This window comes from Loxodonta africana, chromosome 6 (assembly GCF_030014295.1).
Source record: "Loxodonta africana isolate mLoxAfr1 chromosome 6, mLoxAfr1.hap2, whole genome shotgun sequence".
NCBI classification, from domain to species: Eukaryota; Metazoa; Chordata; class Mammalia; order Proboscidea; family Elephantidae; genus Loxodonta; species Loxodonta africana.
Window position 1 is genome coordinate 55033233 of NC_087347.1, and position 12066 is coordinate 55045298.

Consider the following 12066-nt stretch of genomic DNA (forward strand, 5'->3'; position numbering starts at 1 on the left):
TATGGGCTGCACAGCCGTCTGATGGACTCCACAAACTGTCACAAACCCTGATTCTCCTCAAAAGGCATCAGCTTCCCTTGTTTGCCTCGGCTGAGTCCAGAAACTACCTTCCCCCTCAGCCCCACCAGTCCCTTAGATAATGACAAAGCTCTTTCGTTTGCTGGCCATTTTTTCATTGTAAATGAAAAAGTAATAAAGCGAGGCTGCAACTGGACTGATTAAAGAAAAATCTGTGCAGTTTATTGTATGTCAATTACTTCATAAAAGTGCTCTAAAGGGGAGGAGGGGAGACTAGACCAGGGGTTTCGGGAAGCTTGGCTACCAGAGAAGACTTGCTGTCCAACTGTAGATAATTGAGTTAGAGGACAGGAAGAGCCAGTGTCACTGGTCAGAGAGCAGGGAACATTAATTAAACACAAAGGGATCAGCAGGCATCCTAACTTGCCCCACCTCAAAGGTCACAAAAACAATCTGGAAGCTATAAAAGCAAAGCCTGCGTGGTGGCCAGCATAAGCTGGGTTCTCGACGGCAGCGGGTTTTTAGAGGGCTCTGCTTGCTGCATCCACCCCATTCTGATGCCACTACGGATACTTCCCATGTAGAGTCTGGACCCATCTGCTGTCACATGACTGCCCTGCCCATCACATTCCTCCCAGGCCGTAGTCAGGGCTTTTGAGACCGTACATCGAGGGTCGTGTGTTCGTTTAAGAATGCCTTGCTGGTCCGAAGGAGTCTCCACCTGGAGTCACGTTGAGTACTTGTTCCAGGCTCTTCCGGAAGACTCCTCCAGCTCCCAGCCATCACCCACACTGAAACCAGAATTGCAATCTGTGTCCACACGAACCTTTTTCTTACCTTCCCAAATGCCTTTCCTCCCAGTTTCCCCACCTGGGGATTCATGAAGAGAAACACCGTCCTTTGGGGTGGGGCGTGTGCCGGCACAGACAAGAACTGGGAAATTGCCTAAGCCCCTGAGCTCTGCTTTCTGCAAGCTTGAAAGAACTTTACTATGAGCTCTAGCAGAAAGGAAAATTGAATAAAGATCAAAGCTGATAAAACTCCTGGTTAGCCCACAGATGGTCCACTTTAAAGGCAATAGTCCCATTCACTTCTGATTAGAATGGAAATTGTCTATAAAAAAAAAAAAAAAAAAAAAACTCCTTGGAACAAAGTTGAATGATGGGACTACATTAAGCTAGCAGTTGATTACCCTTAAGTGAAAAATGGGCAATGTTATCATTCAGAGGCAGTAACGGGGTGGTTGTGGTAAAAAAGAGGAGTAATTAAAAGGACAATCTAAATTTAGCTGAACAATTCAGGAGATCCTCCAGGACACTGAAAATAGCACAATATCTCCTCAAAATGCATATTATCATCAGACTAGTTAGATGATCAGATTGGTGTCACGTTTTATACGTAGGCTCAATTATCACAGTACAAATATTAGAAACAAATGGCTTCTACTTTGTTTTCTGCTAGATCTGTTTTTTTTTTTATTTACTTCTATCCATTTCTTCATCTCCTAATGTTTATCTCCATTAGAAGGTATGAGTTTTACCTGACCAACCATGGGCAGGTATGAATCTGCATAATCACTCTTCTTATCCTTTCTCCCACTACAATCACACCCCATTTCCTAACTCCAGAAACAATCGACTTTGTAGACTGTCATCACCACTATGTATTAAAGAATAGTAATTCATCAGTAATCACACAGAAATTGGTGGCAACATGCATTAGACTCTAGGCCAGCACTGTCCTTCTCATTCCTTCCCCCTTTTCCTTCCATTTCAATAAAGCATTCAGCCTCACTTACAGCAAAGACCGTCTTAGGAAAAGCAGAAATTATAACATTCTATTTTCCAAATACCTTAGCCACAGATTGTTCTGGAAATCTTTGTGGGCCTTGTTGCTTGGTAAAGACCAGGAGACACTCAAAGAATTGAAAGTTTGTGGACAAAGTGGTCCAGCTCTCATGTAAACTTTGCGTTTTAGAGATAGGAAAGTGCCAACCGTGAGGGTAGTGTATTGCCTGTACAGATACACACACTAGCACGTGCACGCACAATCACAGCTATAAGCAAGCAAAGGCCCACTACAGACTCAAGAACCAATAGAAGCTATATGATGATAGAAAATACTGTTTAATTTAGAAGGTTTTGTGATCAAAATTAATGTTAACTATGCAACATAACCACCACTTACCTGTCAGTTTGTCATACTGTGGTAGCTTGTGTGTTGCTGTGACTCTGGAAGCTATGCTATGGGTATTTCAAATATCAGCAGGGTCACCAATGGTGGATAGGTTTCAGTGAAGCTAAAGATAATTTAAAAACAATTGCAGCAGTACATCGACAGGGAACTGCCAGAAATTCAAGCCAGATTCAGAAGAGGACATGGAACCAGGGATATCATTGCTGATGTCAGATGGATCTTGGCTGAAAGCAGAAAATATCAGAAAGATATTTACCTGTGTTTTATTGACTATGCAAAGGCATTTGACTGTGTGGATCATAACAAATTATCGATAACATGGGAGAGAATGGGAATTCCACAATACTTAATTGTGCTCACATGGAAACTGCACATAGAACAAGAGGCAGTTGTTTGAACAGAAAAAGGGGATACTGGGAGGTTTAAAATCAGGACAGGTGTGCATCAGGGTTGTATCCTTTCACAACACTTATTCAATCTGTATGCTGAGCAAATAATCCAAGAAGCTGAACTATCTGAAGAAGAACATGGCGTCAGGCTTGGAGGAAGATTCATTAACAATCTGTAACATGCAGATGACACAACCTTGTTTACTGAAGGTGAAGAGGACTTGAAGCACTTACTAATGAAGATCAAAGACCACAGCCTTCAGTATGGATTACACCTCAACACAAAGAAAACAAAAATGCTCACAAGCAGACCAATAAGCAACATCATGATAAAAGGAGAAAATATTGAGGTTGTCAAGGGTTTCCATTTTATTTGGATCAGCTATCAATGCCCAAAGAAGCAGCAATCAAGAAATCAAATGACCTATTGCACTGGGCCGATCTGCTGCAAAAGACATCTTCAAAATGTTAAAATGCAAAGGTGTCACTTTGAGGTCCAAGGTGCACCTGACCCAAGCCATGGTATTTTCAATCACTTCATATGCATGCAAAACCCAGACAATGAATAAGGAAGACCAGAGGAGAGTTAATGCCTTTGAATTATGGTGTTGGTGAAGAATATTGAATATACCATGGACTGCCAGAAGAATGAACAAATCTGTTTTGAAAGAAGTACAGCCAGAATGCTGCTTGGAAGTGATAATGGTGAGACTTCATCTCACATACTTTGGATATGTTATCAGGAGGGACCAGTCCCTGGAGAAGAACATAGTGCTTGGTAAAGTAAAGGGTAAGCAAAAGAGAGGAAGGCCATCAAAGGGATGAATTGACACAGTGGCTGCAATAATGGGCTCAAGCATAGCAACGCTTGTGAGGATGCCACAGGACAGCGTAGTGTTTTGTTCTGTTGTACATAGGCTTGCTATGAGTTAGAACTGACTTGACAACACCTAACAACAACAACAACATGCAACGTAAGGAGCCATGGTAGTGCAATGGTTAGTTGCTCTGCTGCTAACTGAAAGGTAGGCAGTCCAAACCCACCAGCCTTTCCACTGGAGAAAGATATAGCAGTACACTTCCACAAAGATTACAGCCTTAGAAACCCTACGGGACAGTTCTACTCTGTTCTGTAGGATGACTATGAGTCAGAATCAATTGATGGCAATGGGTTTGGTTTTTTTGGTTATGCAGTGTAGGCCACTCAAATTTCCAGATTCTTGTCCTAATTGCAGGTGACTTAGAAGGGCCTTGGGGAGGTCAATTACAATCATTGTAACTCTATCTTCTTCTAATATGACAATTCACAACTACTGAGTTCCTCAAGGTATATTACAAATTAACGAGAAGCACTTTGATTTCCTTAGATGAAAAGGAATCTAGGCAGGTTAATAAAACAAAGTAGTATAATTCTTAATCATTGAGATTTCTGAAGGCTGGCAGGTGTAATTAAATAGTCATCAGCTAATATACTGTAGGGTGAGAGTTAAGTGCAATCCATCAAATTGGACACAGTTAACCAGGAGGTTCACCTGAAGAACGGAACTTGGAGACATTCACTGAGGCTTTAAAGTGCCCCATAACAACTAGGCGGTAATTATAAAATGACATTCATGGAGAGCTCTTTCAAATCACAGTGAAGAGCTCATTTCTGAAGCCATTTGTTAAGTTATTGCTTCTGACTATTGTCATTGCTGCCATTGCCATTGCAGAGCCAGAGAAGAAACTAATTTTAGCTACATTGTCTTTAACCTCTTACCTTTCCTAGGAAAGAATTTTCTTTGGAGAATCTGAAAGCTGAATCTTCTGGTAATGAACACTTTAGAAGATAGGAAGAATGAAAAATCTCAGTTGAGAATCTTTTCACAAACTAACTCAAGGGGCATTATAAAAAACAGGTGGAAAGGAATGTCATACTGGTCATAGCTCTGACTGCCTGTCCTTAGAATTAGGAACGTGGGAAAGACAAAATTCTGGGTGGAAAAGTCAGTATTGCTGTTGACTCTAGAGATGCTGGTGTTACACATGGGCCTGGGGTAATCACCCACACATATTTAACCAGCATATAGTCTTGGGGAGCATTCATATGGCTCCTCTTAAGACCCATCATATACACCGAGGAACCCACAAAAAAAGCCATTGTCCATTTGGGTGCATGATTGTGCTTTTTCTGCGAGAAAGCATCTTCATTATTTAGCAACCCAGGGAGTGATTTACATTTAATCCAGTGCTCAAGACCAAGGAATGTAGGTTTAAACCTCACACATGAATTCTTTGTTTTAATCACATTAACATTAAGGCTTTCTGGGTGGCTCAAGGAATCCCTGGTGACGCACAGTCAATGTGCATAGCTGCTACTTAAAAGGTTGGAGGTTCAAGTTCATCCAGAGACGCCTCAGAAGAAAGAGCTGGAGATCTACTTCTGAAAAATCAGCCACTAAAACCCCGTGAAGCACAGTTCTACTCTGACACACACGTGGTTGCCATGAGTTGGAATCAACTCAATGGCAACTGGCCTGGTTTTTTAGGATTGGTCCGGGGTTCTGTACCCCAGAAGAAGGTGGTGAAGGAGAACTGAAGCTGTTTGAGTCTGGGCCTCAGACAGGGAGAAGCTGGGTCTGTCATTCTGACTAGAAATGTACTATGATGGGGATAAGCCTGGCTAAGCCCAAGGGACATGGGTAGGGTTGTGAAAGTGACTACGCTGCTCCCACCTGGAAAAATGGTCCTCTTTATGCTCCTCAGACACTAGGCTGAGCATCACAGGATGCAGGACTGGTCACAGTGGCAAATATTCTGGGATCTGTTGTGACAGGGAACAAATATTACTTCACTGCCCACACCAACACAAGGTTGGCTTTACCATGTAACCCTGCACCTGGTGGCATTCTGTAGATGCCTTTCTTTCATAACTCTGTTCATGCCAAATACTTTTGTGAGTGCTGGCTATGTTCAAAGACTGATAAGCTATCAGGGCAGTAAAATGCCAGAGAAGCAATCCTTGCTCCATAGGAAGCTAACTCTCAAACATCTATGAATACAACCTGATAAGCTACAAATGGAAGAGTGAAAAAGTTCTGTGAGTACATGAAACAAGAAAAAAAAAAACCAAATCCGTTGCTGTCGAGTCAATTCCCACTCACAGCAACCCTGTAGGACAGAGTAGAACTGCTCTGTAGGGTTTCCAAGGAGCAGCTGGTGGATTCAAACTGCCAACCTTTTGGTTAGCAGCTGTAGCTCTTAACCACTGTGCCACTATTCTTCCAGAGAAGGATCACAGCAAGCCTCACAGAAGAAGGAGCCTTTGGGCCTAGAACCCAGAAAGTTTGGGAAGAATTGGAGAAAACCACTATAAGCGGGGGGATACCATATACCAAGGCACCGAGGCTCATTCCTCTCACTTGTGCATCAGTTAAGGTTCTCTAGAGAAACAGAAGCAAGGATATATATTAATTGTAAGAAATTGGTTCACATGATTGTAGGCGCCGGCAAGTTCAAAATACATAGGGCAGGACAGAGCAGGCTGGAACCTCTGGCAGGAGTTGATGATGAGCCTCTACAACAAAAAGACAAGTAATCCAATTAAAAATGGGCAAAGGAAATGAACAGACACTTCACTAAAGAAGACATTCAAGCGGCTAACAGACACATGAGGAAATGGTCTCCATCACTAGCCATTAGAGAAATGCAAATCAAAACCACGATGAGATACCATCTCACCCTGGCATTACGGCACAAACTAAAAAAAAAAAAATAAACAAGAAATAACAAACGTTGGAGAGGCTGCGAGGAGATCAGAACTCTTATACACTGCTGGTGGGAATGCAAAATGATGCAACCATTTTGGAAAATGATATGGTGCTTCCTTAGAAAGCTAGCAATAGAAATACTGTATGATCCAGCAATCCCACTCCTAGGAATATATCCTAGAGAAATAAGAGTTGTCACACAAATAGACATAGGCACAGCCATGTTAATTGCAGCATTGTTCACAATTTCAAAAAGATGGAAGCAACCTAGATGCCCATCAACAGATGAATGGATAAACAAACTGTGGTACATAACCACAACAGAGAATTACACAACAATAAAAAATAATAATGAATCTGTGAAGCATTTCATAACATGGATGAATCTGGAGGGCATTATGCTGAGTGAAATAAGTCAATCACAAAAGGACAAATATTGTATGAGACCACTACTGTAAAAACTCATGAAAAGATTTACACAAAAAAAGGAACAATTTTTGATGGTTATGAGGGAGGAGAGCAGTAGGGACAGAACAACACTAAATAGATAGTAGATAAGTGGTAACTTAGCTGAAGGGTAAGACAGTACACAATACTGGGGAAGCCAGGACAACTTGTGCAAGGCAAGGTCATAGAAGCTCCATAGACACGTCCAAACTCCCTGAGGGACTGAATTGCTGAGCTGAGGGCTGTGGTGACCATGGTCTCAGGGAACATCTAACTCAATTGGCAAAACATAGTTTATAAAGAAAATGTTCTACATTCTACTTTGGTAGGTAGTGTCTGGGGTCTTAAAAGCCTGTGAGTGGCCATGTAAGATACTCCACCAGTCTCGCCTCTTTGGAAACAAGGAAGAATGAAGAAAACTAAACATACAAGGAAAGATTAGTCCACATCTACCATGGCCTCCACCAGACTGAGTCCAGTAGGATTAGATGGTGCCTGGCTACCACCACTGACTGCTCTAATAGGGATCACAATAGAGGGTCCTGGACAGAACTGGAGAAAAATGTAGAACAAAATTCTAACTCACAAAGACCAGGCTTACTGGCCTGACAGAGACTGGAGAAACCCCAAGAGCATGGCCCCGGACACGCTTTTGGCTTAGTAATGAAGAGACTCCCAAGGTTCACCCTTCAGCCAAAGATTAGACAGGCCCATAAAATAAAATGAGACTAAAGGGGCATACCAGCTCAGGGGGAAGGACTAGAAGGCAGGAGGGGACAGGAAAGCTGGTAGTAGGGAGCCCAAGATTAAGAAGGGAGAGTTGACATGTTGTGGGGTTGTTAACCAATGTCATAAAATAATATGTGTACTGTTTAATGAGAAACTAATTTGTTCTGTAAACCTTCATCTAAAGCACAATAAAAATAAAATAAAAAAAAGAGTTGATGAGGTTTGCAGCCTGAAATCCATACAGCAGCCTGGCAGGCTGAAAACTTGGGCAGGATTTCTATGTTACAGCCTTGAGGCAGAATTTCTTCTTCTCTGGACTTCTGATATTAGGATGCACATTTTCATACGAAAAAAACTGAGGCTCAAAGAAGTTAGATAGTATGTCCAAGAATTCATAGCAGGAAGTAATGTTTTAGTCGTTTTTGTGTCCCTAGGTTTTAACACAGTAATAAACTACCCCCCCGGGGGAAAAAAAAGTCCACTGCTATTGAGTTGATTCTGATTCATAGTGACCTCATAGGGTTTCCAAGGCTGTAAATCTTTACAGAAGCAGATTGCCACATCTTTCTCCTGCGGAGCTGCTGGTGGTTTTGAACCTCCAACCTTTTGGTTAGCAGTCAAATGCTTTAACCACTGCACCACCAGAGCTGCTAGCATAAATAGTACTAAAAAAAAATAATAAATGTCACTCTATTATCTTAAAGACAAAGAAGAAAGAAAAGAGCGGGACCTGGGAAACACCCGATTTTAAGGACAAGGCAGATGAAGACTGGACAAGTAAAACAGACGAAGAAAGTGCAATGGGATTCCTGTTTAAAAAGCTGAGGAATAAGAATTCCAAGAAAGAGGAAGAGGTTAAAATGCCAAAAACCTTATAGTTGATGGAGGATGAAGAGGATTTGGCAGTCTGGAGTCATCTTTACCTTAAGTAGAGAGGTGGATGAAAAGCTGGTTTGGAAATGACTGAGAAGAAAATGAGGGGTAAAGCAATTGAGGAGGAAAGTACAGACTACCACACCCAAACCAAACCCGTTGCCACAGAGTCAGTTCCAGCTAACGTCAACCTGCGTATTACAGAGTAGAACTGCTCCGTAAGGTTTCCTGGGCTGTAATCTTTTGTGAAAGCAGATTGCCAGGTCTTTCTTCCCTGGTACCACTGGCTGGTTTGAACCATCAACCTTTAGGTTAGCAGTTGAGCACAAACTATTGGTGCCACCTAGAAGATGGAAGGAGTTGGAGGTCGAGGGAAGATTTGTGTGGTTGGTTTTAAAGGATGAAGTCAACTAGCGTGTCTTTGTGGGCAGAGGAAAAGTTTCTGTGTATTAAGTGAAACCAGAGATAAAAATCAGAGGATGGGCTAAAGAGAATAGGTGGTGACTGTGTAAAGGAGTGTCGGCATCTAATCCTCCGAAATCGGAGGGAAGAAGAAAATATACACAAGGATGCTCTCCTTAAAAATCAGCATCTAGGTTTACAATTATTTCTTGATTATGCATCATCAATTTCTCCAGAAGTGCCTAATTAGAAAAATCTTCCATCACACCCTCTCTAATTGATGTTGAATAAGCCAGAAGTCTGACTCTTCGATTCCATTTGGCACAGGCCAAATAGAGTTTTTACTTGCAGCTTTTATTGTCAGGTCTTTATTTGGTCTATTTCAACCTTGAGTTAACAACTAAAAATATGAGACAAAAAGAGACATAAAAGGAAAAGGGTTTCCATTTCACCACTAACTGGGCCTCCCAGGAAACACCACCACTAAGCAGCTGCAGTAACACTCTCTACTCTTCACCTCCTGGTTACTCAGCCAGTGAGGGACCACGGACCGTCCCCAAGACAATGGAGTCCAAACCGTACAATTGATATTACAGACAGTAAAAAATAAACTGCTATCCATTCCTCATGTCACTTTATAGTCTTCTTCCTGAACAGGATCCTCTAAAAAAAGCAAGCATGCTGGTCTTTGGTCTTCACAGCTTCGGTTTTATGATACAGTCTGATCAATGAGAGTTTACTGCAACCAGAATCTTAAATTGCAAAGAAGTTTAGGATTGTAACTATCATTAAATTTATTTCTCTAATTTCATAATTTCTCTAATGTCTTTTCTCCACATATTATTCTCATCCTGAAAAGATCCCAGATCTGACATCGTATGTAACAGAAGCTTTGGTTTTAATATAATCTAAATGAAAAAAGAGAGTCTTGGTGGAGTAGGGGTTAAGAGTTTGGCTGCTAACCAAAAAGTCAGCCATTCAAATCCACCAGCCACTGCTTGGAAACCCTGTGGGGCAGTTTTACTCTGTCCTAATGGGCTATGAGCTGGAATCGACTTGACAGCAAAGGGCTTGGTTTTTTGTTTTGGTTTAGATGAGGAAGAAATGTAAAGGATTTATTTTTCCTAAACCATCTTCCCTCTGAGTACTATGGAAGTCTAGCAAATGTTGTGCTTATCTCCTACCCCCCAAATGTACCTTACAAAGCTATGCAAACAGCAGGTGACTAATGACACGATAACCATCTGCCTTCAGGTCTTAACACTGAACATGTACTTTAGCACCTGACCACTTCCTTTCCATCAGTGTGTTGTACTGTGGTGGCTTGCATGTTGCTATGTAGCTGGAAGCTATGCCACTGGTATTTCAAATACCAGCAGGGTCACCCATAGTAGACAGGTTTCAGCAGAGCTTCCAGACTAAGACAGACTCTGAAGAAAGGCCTGGAGATTTACTTTTAAAAAATTAGCCGATATAAACCTTATGACCACAACAGAATATCATCCCATATACTGTTGAAGACAAGTACCCTAGGTTGGAAGGCACCACATAATAGCTGAAACAATGGACTCAAACATACTAATGATCATGAAGATGGTACAAAAAAAAAAAAAAAAAAAAAACCAAACCCACTGCTGTTGAGTTGATTCTGACTTCTAGAGACCCTATAGGACAGAATAGAACTGCCCCATGGAGTTTCCAAAGCTGTAATCTTTACAGAAGCAGACTGCCACATCTTTTTCCCACAAAGTGGCTGGTGAGTTTGAATGGCAGACCTTTCGGTTAGCAGCTGATTGCATTAACCACTGCACCACCACGGCTCCCGAAGGTACTACTGGACTGGGCAATGTTTTGTTCTGTTATGTATAAGTTCACCATGAGTAGCAGCCAACTCAATGACAACAAACAACATTAGTCCCTAAAGTTCTCAATGGGCGTGTTCAACGGCTTTGTCACTACACGTACACTAGGCAGTGCTGCGTCCTGCATCAAGATTCCTCGGCAATCAACAGTGCTGGTATGGTATCAAACTGTGCTTCCTGTGTGTCCCGTATCTATCCATCTTCTTTTCTTGCCAAACTTCTATTTCAAATTCTTCATCTTTTTCCCTTTCCGTATTAGTATTCTTTCGAAGAAACAAGTGCGTTTTAGATGGAAAATGTAGCTTCTGTGAAACAAAAGAAATATCAAAATTGCATCTCTTCCTCTAATCTTTCCAGGTCATATGCTGTGATAAGAAGATTGCTGGTTAACGACGCAGGAGATGTCGCCCTCTAATGGAGAAACGGTTTTAACTGCTCAAAAGCACCAACCTTTAGGTCATTTAAATTTTTACTCTGACTCTATTTCACGCATCACCTTCTTTAAAAATTCAACTCTAAGCCTTTATATTTTCTTACAGACAGGTTCCTCTTTTGGCTTTCCTGTATTTCTAACATTTAAAAAAATTAAATTAATATATATTAGCTGTTTGAAATTCAGAAAATACACACAAATCAAAGAGGACAATAAAAATTTCCTCACTCTTGACAGAAGAAGTCAGCACAACTGCGCTATACCAAAAGCAAGGAAATTTCCTGAATAAACCCAACGCTTCAAAGGCCAGAGTATCGGGCAGGGGAGTTGGGGCCCGTGGCTTCAGCGGACATCTAGGTCAATTGGCATGATAAGAACTATTAAGAAAACATTTTTCGTCCCATTTTGGAGAGTGGCATCTGGGGTCTTAAACCCTAGCAAGCAGCCATCTAAGATGCAACAATTGGTCTCAACCCACCTGGAGCAAAGGACAATGAAGAACACCAAAGACACAAGGTAAGTACTAGCCCACGAGTCAGGATGGGCCACATAAATCAAAGACTATGTGAGCCTGAGACCAGAAGAACTAGATGGTGCCCAGCTACAACCGAGGACTGCCATGACAGGGAGCACAACAGAGAATCCCTGAAGGAGCAGGAGAGCATTGGGATGCAGACCCCAAATTCCAGTAAAAAGACCAGACTTAATGGTTTGACTGAGACCAGAGGGATTCAGGAGGTCATGGGCCCCAGACCTTCTGTTAGCCCAAGACAGGAACCATTGTCAAAGCCAACTCTCCAGACAAGGATTGGGCTGGCCTACAAGACAGAAAATGATACTGGTGAGGAGTGGGCTCCTTGGATCAAGTAGACACATGAGACTATCTGGGCAGTTCCTATACGGAAGGGAGATGTGAAAGCCGAGGGGGACAGAAACTGGCTGAATGGACACGGAAACACAGGGTAGAG